We start from the raw sequence: 14,668 nt of genomic DNA on the forward strand, positions 1-14,668 counted from the left end.
TCGGATTGTTGCTTGGTTTTGGGCCGGGTGAAGTTTTTAAATTTATTCTCTGGCTTCTACCTCCTTTGCTGGCATAGATTTCTTTTCCCATTATATGTATGACATTCAGTGCGACCTAGTGAAAACCTCAAAAGACGGAAGTTGGCCAGGGAAACTAGGGAGCTTAAATGAAATAACAATCCCCAGGACTTTTCACAGGTAATAGTTTGAAGGGAAGAAATGCATGTTGGTTATTGAAGCTGACCTGACTTTCTGTTCCCTGATTATTTTTCTTCTTGGTTTACATGTGTTAGAGCCGCTTAGGGTCAGTATTCTCTGTGCGGCTTGGATCAGTCTTCCAGCTTGGAAAGCAATTACTCCTTTCATTTTGTTTGGGATCTCACTGTTGCTGGCAGGGACTGAAGTTCAGACTGGTTTTGTCGAATGACTTGAAGGTCCAGTCTTCAGCTGGAATCTCTTTACTAGTACCGGACCGAGGGAATTAGCAGTAGGGGATGGCATCTTGTTGCTGATGCTGAGCCGAGGTGCCCCACCCGTGTCGGGTGCCTGCCCTGAACCACAGGGTGGGCGAAGGCAGCCTCTCGCAGGTAGACACTAGCCCGTGCATCTTCACAGAAACAGCTTTTAAAATGGTCTCCGGAATGTGAAAGTGTGTTTCGCAGCTCCGTGTTTGCCGCAAGAAATGCGGGTGAATAGTTCTTCACGTGTGAAGTTTTAATGCTGACTTGATCCACTGCAAGGGAATACGCAAAAGCCCAGCATGGGTGGATTGACAGCTATTTATTCCAGGAGCTAAAATATGAATCTCGAATGTTTGTCAGATGTTTTGCCCCATTCTTGGTGAAGATGTACCGTTTAATCAATAAAAATGAATAATTTAAATTCAATATCTTCCTGTCACTATCAATAATACTTTTGTGAGTGATGTATTACTATCGTAATTCAATTTGTCAGACACCACCGGTTTTACATGACAGTTTGTTAAAATTTTAAACTTAATTTACTATAGGCAGTTGACTCAGGCTGTTTGAATTACATTGATGTTTTATCTTAAAAACATTGATTTTTCCTTAAAATATCTTTTCTGCCTTTGTGTTTATTGCATTAACACCCAGTGAGAGGAAAACTTAGTGGGAAGGCGTGGGCAGAGCTGGAGTCTCATCTCCCACAACCCAGGTTCGTTTCATTAAAGCAAGTGGAGTTTTATAAATTCCCAGGAGGTGACGGTGCTCACCAGGCCGTGATGAGCGCGCCAGTTCTCTGCCTGCTGGCGTGCTCCTTCGCGTGGCTTGCGCTTACCTTTGCACTCGTGTCCAGACTGCTCAGGGACCGCCCTGGGTCACAGCCTCAGTCTTTCCAGCTGCAAAATGGATGTGCGGAGCCAAGTAAAATGGCCTGGCCTAACTGGAGCCCCATGGCACAGGATGCATTTGCATCCACCAGTGCTGTATCACTGGCAATTTTATGGCTACAGAAATGACACCTTACCTTAAGAGACAATGACACAGTTCATCTCTTAGGCACGTGATTGCTTTTTTGCTTTGTTAATTCACAGGCATAATTACTGCACACAGAGATGTTTGGACCTATGGCTTTTCCCTGTTTCTTCTCTCTCCATTTGCAGTACTTTACCTTCTTCTGGTGGCTGGCTTTCAGCCGCTGCTCTCCTCTCCCCTCCACCTTTGCTGTTCATATATTACTGGATTTGAGGAGACTACGCTTGCTCAGTAAATCAGGTTCATTGTGTATGGATCCCTCATATTTTACAGAGCTGCTTGGATGAATACAGCCCACCATGTGTATAAAAAGAAAATCAAATGGGTGAGCACCAGAAGATGAAAGAGCTCTCAACTTGTGTTCAGGCATTTGGGGAAAACAGATTCTGTTTAAAGCCATTATGAATAATAACATATTTCATGGAAATAGCCACCTTTTGAAAGCTAAACTTAACTTCCTAAAACATTTCGTTAAAATGATTGATGTTTTTGTCCACTGCATAGAAAGGAATAATCAAACGATTATAGTAATCCTGATAAGAAGGTGGGAGGGACAGAAAACATGGTAGTCGGCAGCTAGCTCCTCCTCAGAAAGGAAAAGACACAGCGTGACTGACAAGGGCGTCTTTTGAGGATTTACAGCATGCGGCAGCTCCTGTTGACTTTTTCCCCCCCACTTTGTTCTGAAGCCATAATGCAATCTGAGTAATTGCATCCTGGAAAAGGAAAGTAGAGAACAGCAATTTGATGGCTGCAGTGATGCTCTGGGGCAGGCACTTTGATAGCAACACGCTTTGTATCTTTGCGTGGGAATGGGCACGCTGGGAGAAATTCAGCCCCTGCTGAGGGCCAGCACAAGGTCTGCGCACCACTTACATTGCTCTGGGCTAATTTTTTCCCGCACGTAGGTGGTTTTTGCTCCCTCTATGCTGGGGTAAATTTCCTCGGCCGCGTTCTTGCAGAAATAACATTCTCCCTGGGAAGTTGAATGCTCCAGCTCTATGCTAGAAACATTTTTGTGTATTAGTTTTACACAAGGAAAAATGACTGGACTGAGTCCCATAGGTCTTATTTCACCATGAACATAATTTCATTGTTTGGCTTCATGTTTAGGGATTAAAAAGCCAGCAAAAAAACAGTGGGAGATGAGTGAAATGAGCATATGCCTGTGCTTTTCACATTTCACCCCTGCTCATTATTTATGTGCACTGTTTCTGGTGCCAGAGCAAGCTGGAGCGTTATTCATGCACCAAAGGCCCAGTGGACAAAAAGATGGTGATTGCCCAAAAGAAGACACCGTCCAGGGCAGGAAAGAACTGACGGATACAGTCCTAACAGCACAGGGGAAACACAGGGCGATATCAGCCAGTAGTAGTGACTTGCTTGTTGTGAGGCTCTTAGTTGTCATTGAGGAATTAAAAAAGGGGCTGGGATGAGTGAACGAGGCTCTGGGATGGTTTTAGAGGTGATGCCTTCAGAGGGCGAGGGTCAGCATGGGAGAAGGGTGTTTGCACAGGTACCAGGTGGCCCATGGCACAGAGGGGAAAGGGGCAAGAGGCCAGAATCAGCCACTTCTGCAGCATAAAAAGCAACGCGTTAGAAAAATGCTCTCTACACCAGTCTTCCAAATGGATTTGAACAGAGCAGGGATGCTGGAGAAAAGGTGTTGCGTTGGTTGTCTCTCACACCCATGATGGTGCCTGCTTGTGCCTGACTCAGGAGTGGTATCTCCAGAGACTCTGGCGATCTGTGCCATCCCTGGGAGTGAAGCACCGGGGAGAAGGGGCAGAGGTTCTCTTACTCCGGGTTGTGCTGCACGCCTGCAGAAATTCCACCCTGACTTACAGCCGCGAGTGCTGACAGTCGAGCTGCCACTGAGGGTGGCACGATTTTAGATGTTGGCAGCTGCCCATTTGGTTTCTGCGTTGATTACCAGGGGCAACGCTGGCACCCAGCCTTCCTCCTGAGAACTCAGCAGCAGCTACGTTTTTTTCTCTTTGCCGATACCACAGTCATTTTCACAGCATCCCGCTATAGCTACACAAAGAGAGGATTATGAGTTCAAGTGCAGAGAAAAAAAAAAATAGCAGCAGCAGGAGTGGATGAACTTTTTGAAGAAGGAAGATGCTATTTTTCATGCAAATGTTGTTAGTAATGAAGAGCGAGTGGAAAGGAAAAACAGAACATACATCACGCAGAGGCAAAATTGTTTCAAAATAGGACATTTTTCATAGGTTGCCGAGAGGTGTCGGCTGCTCTTTAAAAGTGGCTTGGTGATGTACTGGGAGTGCATCTTGCACTGAGTGCAAGCACGGGATTGAGCAATATCGTTGTCTAACATAGGATGTCTAATTGCTGCATCCCAGTTTCTGAGGAGGATACATAACTACTGCCAGGTGACCAACATGAAAAGCAATGGAATAATAAAATCTACCACATGTATAATGAAAGCTTGAGTTTAATTTCAGTGTATCAGTGTGGCAGATGCTTTACTCTGAAATAGGATGAAAACTGTTCACTATCTGTAGTAAGAGTATATTAAGACAAGGATGACTAAAGGCTTGACTTGCCCTGTAAGTCAGGGATAATAATGAGTATTTCACTATTGTCTTGTCAGGTTTTATAGGAGTGAGTTCATTTTCTTGTTTGTTGTTTCAGCACTCGCCTGGTTTTGGCTGGGGTAAAGTTAATTTTCTTCCTAGTAGCTGGTATAGTGCTGTGTTTTGGATTTAGGATGAGAATAACGTTGATAACACACTGATGGTTTGGTTGTTGCTAAGCAGTGCTTACACCAGTCAAGGACTTTTCAGCTTCCCACGCTCTGCCAGGTGCACAAGAAGCTGGGAGGGGGCACAGGCAGGACAGCTGACCCAGGCTGGCCAAAGGGCTGTTCCATACCATGTGGCATCATGCCCAGTATAGAAACTGGGGGAGTTGGCCAGGGAGCAATGATTGCTGCCTGGGGACGGGCTGGGCATCGGTCAGCAGGTGGTGAGCAATTGCATTGTGCCTGACTTGTTTTGCATATTCTTTTATCATCATTATTATTATTCTTTTCTCTTCCTCTGATGTCCTATTAAACTGTATTGATCTCAACCCACAGGTTTTGTTTTTTTTTTTTTTTTTTTCCGCCCGATTCTCTCCCCATCCTACTGGGATGGAGGGGAGGGTGAGCAGGTGGCTGTGTGGTTTTTAGTTGCCGACTGGGGTTAAAGCATGAAAAGCACTAATGAAAGATTCTGGAAGATTTTGAGGGATGGAGATTTTCTATTTGCAAGGCACAGTGGAAGTATGAGGTCTGGCACCACTCAGGCCCTTGAACAGTACGTGTACAGTAGCACGAAGGGCTACACCTGGTTTTCCTTTTGTTGTTTGTTGGATTGACCCGGGATAGAGTTGGGACCGAGAGATGAAAAATCAAGTTGCCAACAAGCAGTTTAAATAGTACTGTTCGGTGCTCTATGGCAACTTAATTAGATGAAGGTGCCCATTTTGGTGGGTTTTTGTAGAGTGGACTTCAAGTGTATGATTGTTTCGCTAACAGGTATCTGTGGAATTAGGGATCTATCCAAGCAAGGAACTTTTATAAAGCCTTAGGAAGAGCGTGCTGCACATTTATGTGTCTAAATACCTTTGTATGTCTGGCCCTGCTGGAAAAAGCAGGGCAGCAGGGCTTCATGTTAGGAGTAGTTGAAGAAACACTACAGAGACTGCTTTGGATGCACTTGTAATCACAGTTTTTTCTGATGTTATTAGTGAATTTGAAATGTAAATACCATACCAGTTTTAATTACTTTGCAATTTAATGTGGACAGGATTTATTGCTGTGTTTTGTGACCTATGATTTATTTGGTTTACTGCAGCATGCCTAATAGAAGATCTCATGGTGTAGTGCAAGAAAGAGCACATGTTGCTATAGTAATTATATGCCCAAATCTCTAAATCTCCCTATCTTATTCATTAACTTCTAAGGTTTCTACTACAGGTCTTATTGGTACATACATGAAAGGCACCGAGTCAAATTCATTGCAAAATTAAAGCTGCTGAAGCCCCAAGGCATTCTCATCTCTACAGAGTTCTGATAAGGTGCCAGCAATGCCGGCATCTGAGAGATTTCTTGCTAAGGGCTCATGCTAGTATTTGGAATAGGCCCTTCAAGCACCTCTTTAGATCAACAAACCTCTCTGGCAAATGTTGCATCTCAAAAGAGTCTTAACAGCACTTTAGCTTCTGCCCAAGGAGAACAAGATTTGGTCTTTACACATGACTGCAGCCAAGCCCCATACCAACAGCGGTATTACTGTCCAAAGCTGCTTCCTTGCAAGCTCTGTAACTAGCATTTGGTTTCTCCATTGCTCTTCTGTGCACCACGGTGAATGCGCTGGAGTACCACCGCCGCAGTGAATGATGCTGCAATGTTCCAGCAGCGAAGCTGGGTGCTGGCTGTCAGGCGTTTCCTTCCAGCAGCTGACGGCCACCTTGCGTTCCCGAGCCCTCCTCTCTGCTTTCATTCCCCAAACCACAGTAGCTGTGTTCAGACTGGAGTGATATGAGCTCTGAACTATTATCAGGATTTCTTTTGGGAGTGAGTGATTATAATTTAGGTGAGAAGCAGCCTATTGACCCTCTGCACTCTGTGAGAGTTTATAATCATTGGCTGTGATTACCTGTTTATGGAAACAGCTGTTAAGCGTGTATTAATCTTAGTTTTAAATAACACTGGGAGGATCCTAGTATAAAGTGAGGATGAGGGTGTTTTAAAGACACTTTTGGTGGACCATTTGAGTTCTGCAATGGTCAGACACCAAAAAAGCTGATTTTATTGATCTTGAGATCAAAAAGGAAAGGGCTTGCTATCTTGGAGTCAGAAACAAATCCTCCTGAATTCATGAACTGGAGCCCTGTGGTTCAAATTGCTGATTTTAGGTTCTTTCTGTAGAAATGAAAACTATTCCAGAAAACGTCTGTTCGAGTGATGGCTGAATATCTGCAAGTACTCGGTCTCCATGTGGTAGCAGGCCTTGTGTATTCTTCTAGTTCTTTACGATAAGAATACAGACAGATTGCCTCTTTCCTCTCTCCTCTTTCCCCCAGGGACCTTCTGAATGCAAGGAATTCTCCTCCCAGCTAATGATATCTTTCAAAAAGACAGCAGTAAATGTGGGGCGCACTAACCTGTAGTGTGCGTTATCACACGGTAGTATCCAGGGAGTAAACAGGATCCAAACTCTTCTTGGAGAACCAGTACCAGCACTGGGTGTTTTATGTTGTTCTGGCTATTCTCTAAAATTTTCAATCTTATGAGCAGAAAAAAGAAAACAAGGCCCATAAGTATTTCCATGAGTAAGCATCGTTTTGCACTGTTGTAATTTTCTTTTTAAAGCCATTTTTGATGGCCCATGATTTTGCCCCTTTCCTTTTTTGCATTTTTCTTTCTCCGTTTAGAAAAGGCAAGAGAACGCCCCTGTTGTGTTACCCACCTCGTGCAGCCCGAGCCATGGTGCTTACAAGCTACTTGCACAGATGCTTCTCTGGCGTAGCCGTGCCAAGGGCATTATAATGCCATGTGGGAGAGGGAGGACTGATAGCGATGCAACCTAAAATATGCTTCTGTACCCTTATCTCTAGGGCTGCCTTGGTGCGCCCTCCCCAACTCACAGGAGGTCCCAGCATTTACATAGTCAGAGCCTGGGCTGCCAAGAAGGCCAAGATACAGGCACATGAACTCTATTTCATAATTCCCTTTTCAGATGCAGAAAACACCAGATCTAACACCAAATCAAGGACAGATTTCGTTTTGACTTCTTTCATTGTGCATAGCACGTGTAGCAGAGAGTCCTTCACCGTTATAAAGGTCTCCTGTGCTGAAATGAATGCTTTTCAAGTGTGTTACCTTTGCTTCAGTAACTGTGGAGTGAGAATAAATACACTGATCTACCTGTCTCCCCCCACGTGTACGAACAATGCTTTGCAGAGGAGATAAGGCAGAAAGCCTTTAAGAGCCACATAAACCTAAAACTGGCCTCTGCTTTATTGTGCTCCTTGTGCTTTTATGTAGCCAATTTTAAAAATTTTACAACCTGTGTGTTTGAAGTGATACAGTAAAAGCGTGTTTTGGGGAATCCAGATGGAAGTTTATTTGTCAGGCTGCAAAGGCCAAAGAGAATTAGGAATTAGACGCACCATCATTTTTCCCCCTTACTGGAATTTTTACAGGATGTTAAACCAAAAGGTGCTTTCAGTGTGTGAGACAGCGATGCAAGGAAAAGCTTTCTCTGACACCTTTTCCTTAACTCCCGTCATGCCCCTCTCTTTATTTGGAAGGAACAATGCCAACTGATAATGAACTACTTTCTATTCAAGGCTGCAAGTCAAATATTCGTTTCTCATTAATAATTCAATGTGACAAATTTATTACCTTGAAGGTGCTGTGAGGCAATTAGACAATGGGAAATTGTGTCTTCCTTTCAGCCCACTTAATTGGCTTTCAAGTGTGACATTCATCACAGCCTTGACTTTTCATGTAAACTTCCCATTATGCAAGGTGTGGTTCTGACACTGGAACTATGAGCATTCGGCAAAATTCACCGGGGGGGTCACTTCGCTTTTTTTTTTTTTTTTTTTAATAACAAAGAGAGCGGGAAGGAGAGTGTGTGAGAGAGTCTCCAAGAAGCTTAATTAAAGTCAGTGGAGAAATTATCATCACTTGGTACTTTTCACATGATAAAATGGCCTGTGGCTACAATGTAATTTTGGAGTTATGGCTGTTTGCTCTTTCTCAAGGAGTGTTACAAAATTGTCAGTAAAATTAACATCTTTATCTTGTTCTTTCCAGGTTTTTTATGTATTGTTTGGGATGGAATAGAATGAATTGGTTTTAAATATCATCTTTTGTACTCCAGGTATTTTAAAGCACTTCACAAAGTAATGATATGTTATTAAACAGTGATAGAAAAGAGATTACCTTTCTAATAAGGACCCCTGGGCAAAGAAATAATTTGAACACTGGATTTCATATTCTTGGACTTCTTTTCCAATGTGACTGACTTCAGTCTTGACCTTTAAAAGACTGCCATATGAGCTCTTGAGTCTGAGGAGTGGCTTTGACTATAGTAATTTATTTTGCAGCCGTTGCATGTATGTTTTCAATTGCTGACATTCACCCTGAGTTTTTTGTTAGTTACGTGGCTTTCTTTTGTATCCTGTAACTTATTTGTATATGGCTGCAGTCTTTCAAGGACACCCTTAAAAACGAAATCGTTAGTTTCAAAGGTCTGATTTGTCCTTGTAAACTTAAACACAATTGAAAATAGCACAACAAGTAGCTTTAAGGATGTGCAAGGTTCAACAATTTTTTGATTCCTTTACTTGATGATAAAGAATTTGGTTTATTGAAAATGCTTGTCACTAGCATCTTCTGCTGCCTAAAACGTGCTTTTAAAAATAAGTTGAAGAGCTTTCATTTCTCGTCTTGTATATTCTTTCTCTGTTAGCGTACGCTCATCCTTTCACGTTCTGTGCTTTCTCTCCTGAAAATACTAAGGCACTACAATGTACTTTTCCAAGTATGAGTTGAATGTTGTTCTTGCATGCGCTCTCCTAGCATTTTGCATGCAGTGGCATGGTGTAATGTTGTGGCAAACAGGGGATACAAGGGGGTCACATTAAAATACGCTTATGCATGATACGCAGCCAACTTTATGAACGCAGACAGTGGAAATATTGGAGTTTATGCACATGCTGAGGTCTTCTGTTGACCTAGTAAGTTCATTGCCTTTACTGAGATTTATTGATTTATACAAATTGGTGCTTGGTCGAATTTTATATAGTATTTTCCATGCTATGAAGTTTCATCCTTCATTGTTAAATCCAAGAAATACTTCATATATGAGTATAGCTGTAGTGAGTGAGTTTGATCTTGGGTGAACTTAGAAACTAAGCAGATCAGGTCCACCAGCCAGATAATATGAAAATCCCAGTTACTGTGGACTTGCCTGAAAGGATTGTGGCTAAATGGCTGATCACCATTTGGCCAGAGAAGATGAGTGGGTTAGAAGAGGAGGGAGAACTAGACTCGCCAACAGAGGTCACGTGATGTTGCTATTGCCAAGGGCTTTGCCTTGTTGAAGTCAGTGGTCCTTCTCACGCTCCACATTTTCATAAAAAAATTTGTTTTTTTAATATTTGTTGTTTGGCATGTTAAAACAGAGAATGCAGTTGTGTATGCGTGTTCGAATGCTCCCAGTTAGGCTCGCTGGCCTGCAAGGTGTTAACAGCCTGGATGAAGAACCAGTTAAATGAAGTTCCATTTTATCTTAGGACAGTGGAAAACTTTGTCTCAGACAAAGCAGAGAAGGAAAGGAACCGAGAACATCTGTGAGGTTTGATCCAACATCCAGTAGCATAAATGAGCCACTGCTCGTGTCAAACAGTCATGGAAAACAAAGTAGATGCTGCCAATGATAAAGATGATCCTGTTATACGAACACATTCCCTGGAGAAGTTAAGGGCACTGAAATGTCCTGTTTACAACCTTGGTCTTGCAATTACTTGCTGTGAATAGAGTTTCATTAAAATGAGGTGCATTTCCTTTTGTAGATTTACAGACCATGTAAGTTTTACAGCCTTCACATTCTTTCTGCATGTAAGCTGTCCAAAGTCAGTATAACCTGTTATTGTTTAGCCTTCTTGATCTTTACAGAGACCTCACCACATCTGCAAATTGTTTTGTGATCATCACAAGTCATGAAAATAAGCAGTCCTAGAACACATTTGTGCTTACCATGCATACATAATGTTATTCATAAAAGGAAAATTATTAGTCTCAGGAACATCTGGATAGAATGGAGATAATAAGAGTTGATAATTGAAAGACACAAGACTTGCTCATTTTTTTAGGGCATTTTTCTTTTGGATCATAAGTAGGTGATGAGTAGAAGAGAGATTGCGTTGTGCTAAAATTATGATTTAATTAAAAAAATACAACTGCCTGAAACAAAGTGGTCCATAAGGACAGTGTTGACTTGGGTGTAGCTTGACATTTAAGACATATGTTATTCTACTTGGAAATCTAATTTAAGCTCCAGTCCAGAACAGTTAAGCTTGTCTTCAGCTTTCACTACTTCTGTGGTGATACTGAATATTTGGTGGATCAGAACCTTACTGAGATAATGGCCTAATTTAATTTGTATTCTAAGAGAATACAAAAATAAACTTTAGCATATGGAGCTAGTACACTTCTGTATCTGGCAGGTGTATAGCAACACGTGAATTACTGGACCCCTGAGTACTTGCTGGTATTATATTCCATTGGAGTGGAAATGAGGTAGTACATTCCCAAGAAAAAAGCTGAATATTTATTACCAGCTTTACAGAACATTTTATTGATACGGAGTCAATTTTTTTTCTTAGTGATGCCAGTGAAAATCTGGAGTAACTGCATTGTCTTCAATGAAGGTACTACATGTCCAGAGACATTAAACAATCACCATAACAGAGAAGAAGATAAAAATATTGACACATTCAGTGGTAACTGCCCCAGCCCGGCATGGCTGGTAGGTTACTATGCAGTGTTTTGCTGTTTGGAAGGTGGATGGAGCCAGTAACATTAATATTGTGAGAGCAACTTTCTGACCTGGCAAAACTGAAGCTGTTTAAAGCACTGTTTCAAAAGTCAGCATGTGCTTATTGAGAAGTGCTGAACAGAAACTTTTAGATAATGTGAGTACTTTGGCAAGTCGATTGAGGAGAGCAGTTGCTTGAAGTGCATGTTTATATGTTCTGCAGAAATGTTGTGGGTTTTGGTGACTGATATTCATGCCTCCTGGTGAACCTTGATAATCAACCTCACGTCTCTTACAGCAAAAGTAGGTAAAATGTTCCACCTAAATACCTGTTGGCTTAGCATCTGGCTGGATCTAACCCTATATGATTTGTTACCAAGGATTTGTGCTATGTACTTTAGGTAGTGCTGCCAAGAAAGAATTCCAGTATCTAAAAAGTTATCTCAATAATACCTTGTCTTTCCGTTGCATTTTTCACCTGGAGACTTCAAAACATTCCTTGATTAGGCAGGTGTTATTTCCCTTACTTTCTTTAATGCTCAGCCTCGGAGAGGTAAGACAGCATCTATTATTGACTCCAGATGTTACAAACTTATAAAGTTAGTTAATATTTGTGCCCTTGATGAGGTCTTGTACTGCTCTGGAACGAGGCTTAAGGCATCCCTGGATTGGACTGGACTGGAGCTAGGTCTTTGACTTGGTTGTGTTTCCCTGGGAGCCCAAGTCCTTTGCCCGCAATAATACAAAAAGTCTCCACAAGACACAGGATCTCTGTCTCCCACAGTCTATTTCAGACTCTCCTTTCCTGCATTTGTTAGAGCTTTTCTATTTATTCTTATTGCTTAGCAAACCCATTATGGAGTTGATGAAGACGAATTCAGGCGGTCAGAACATTTGTGAATAAAAAATAAATATAACTCAGTTTTTAAATAGGAGCATGAAATTTGGCCTGATAGAGAATGAAAATGACAAGGAAAATATTTATAATAGTTCTCGTACTTACAACAGCTTATTTTTCTTTTGTTAAAAACCATGTCTTACTAAATACTCATTTTCTAAAGCTTTTGTTGCATTAAACCATCATTAACATGTCAAAATCAATCTTCTTCCTTTTTTCCTTTCAAGTCAATCAAAATTGTTCTATTGTCAACAAGAGAAGGGGGAAAAATGAAGGTCAACATTGCATCAGTCTTCCCCAAAAGCTCTGCATTGTAAATTATTTAGGTCCACAAATCAATCCATTTTTTCTTTTCAGTGGTTGGACAATAAAAGCAAGATTTACTGCAGCAAGTGAATAATAAAAAGAGAATTAACAGAAAACAAACAAAAAGCTGCTCGCTTGGCAACCTTCTACGTTAATCAGAACCTGAAGACTAGACTGAAAGATCAATATTTGGCTTCAAGATGAAACATAGCAAAGCTTCCATTAAAAAAAAAAATTCTGAATAAAAAGGAACATAGGCTGTGTTAATCGAAAAGAGGCAAATACAAAAATCCATATAGTCTTTTGGTTATCTGTGATAAAATGGCCCCATTGGAGCTTGACAAATTACAGTATTTTTATGCACGTATCAAAGTTCAACTTGATTGTCTCATATGGGGGAAAAGACCATCTGTCTGTATTCTAGAAATAATCTGCATAATTGACTTTCAAACAAGCCTCAAAGAAACAGGCATTTATCACCTTAATTGTGACAGGCAGAATGTGTGTCCCTGCTATTTTATCAAGATAATAGTAATAGCACTGTGGATACCTGGTACCTTGTCTTGCCCTAAATTTTTTTCAATTTGTGTGGGTGGGAACTGGATCCTTTGAGTTACAACTGCTTTGACAAATTACATAGGAGGCAGAATCACCTCGGACAAAAATAGCAGAGTGAGACACCACCAAAGGTTGGGCTTGCTGTGCGGGGCTTAATATGGTGACTGCTGGAATTTGGTGAGAGGAGCACAGGCTGCTGCAGGAGATTTGGAAGCGGGCAGCTCCAACGCTAACTGCAGATGCAAAATGTGCATATAATTCCACTTATTAAGGAATCTGCTCAGGTTTTAAACCCAGAGACTTCTGAAATTGCTGTTTAGCAAGTGAAGCGGTTGGGGTCATTCCTTGGGATGTGTGGTTCAGTGGGTGTGCAGGACAAGGCAGATGAGCAGTGCTGCACTCTGCAAGCATGGTTACTCCCCAGCAGTCACTGTGGGCTTGCACCTTCTCCCTGTTAGGCAGAGGTCATGGGCCTGTTCAGCAGTTCAACAGGGAAGGATTTTCAAAAAGCGAAGTATTACAAGATATGTAAGTGGGGCAGCCAATTTCTAACCAAAGTTGAAGCATGCTTAGGTAGGGTTCTGCAGTGCAGGGAGTAAATGGGAAGACAAATCATGGATTAAACTAAAATTACATTATACTTCTGAAACAAAATAGGAGTTTAACTCTTTGCAATAACTTATTGCATTTGTTTAACTTTTCTTGGTAGTGAAATGAGTTTAGGTAAACCTATATGGGCCTTCTCATTTTAAATTATACTCCAGTGGTTTAAGCTACACTGAAAAAAGTGGTCTTAACCTGAAATAAGTACCAATTCACAAGTGCTTATACAAATTTAGTTAGGATTAATTTGTTGTTGCCTTGACGTTTTGGTAACTTAACAATGAGGTCTACCCGTATATTTTTGAACTGCTATATTTTGTTGTTGCTTCAGATTTTCATTTTAAGGGTAGATTACTGTCTTTATAATCTGACCTTTTACACATTGCACAGTCTGTAAAGGTTTCTTTGTCATTCTACTCTAATTTCTACCCTCATTTCTCCAAAACAGGGGTGCAAAGTCAAATTCAGTGCTATGGCATGCCAACGGTGAGCTTTGGCCTCCGAGCTGAAATATCCTGGTGAGTCTGTCTTGGATCTTTCTGTGGCTGGAAAATTTTGCTTTTATAAACCAGCAGCAGATGTAACTCTAGAATTTGAAACCAGTGGGTTGAGAGTAGCTGAAAATACTTAAAATTGACCAGTAGGTAGAAATCTTGACACCAATACCTGAAAACATGAGGGCAGAGTGGACTGTTTATATACCTCTCTCCCGCATGAGTATCTAAGCGCCTCACTCTATAAAATTTTGTAATAACAACCCCTTTATGACTTACACCTTGTTATAACATAAAGCATTGATTAGGTCTTGAATCTTACAAGGAGGGTAGACAGCATTTAAAATATATAGCCTGACAATATATTTTTCACAAGATGAGCCAACACATTCTCCCGTAAAGTCAAGCTGGCAAACATGGCTGGGACGCAAGGCAGTAAATAAGGGGACTCTGGCCGTGGTTGTGCATGCTCCTGTCCTCCAGGCCATGTGTCTCCTCTTTGGAGCCAGGGGTGAATTACAAGAACGAACAGTAACTCTTCCCACCGTGCTTGATTTTTATTTATTCTTTTGGTCTTCTGTTGAAGGATCACAAAGAAAATAGCCCACTTTCCCCCTGCCCTCCATTTGGCAAGTTTATGTTAATGTGGCCTGGTATTTACAAGTGGGGCATAAACAACTGACAGTTTTATGTTGCTAATAAACAAGCTTTTTTTTGTAAGCAAAATGTTCTTGCATTATATTCAGAAAT

Source organism: Nipponia nippon, unplaced genomic scaffold (assembly GCF_047370975.1).
Source record: "Nipponia nippon isolate SJK-2023a ecotype South Korea unplaced genomic scaffold, ASM4737097v1 scaffold_12, whole genome shotgun sequence".
In the NCBI taxonomy this organism is placed as follows: Eukaryota; Metazoa; Chordata; class Aves; order Pelecaniformes; family Threskiornithidae; genus Nipponia; species Nipponia nippon.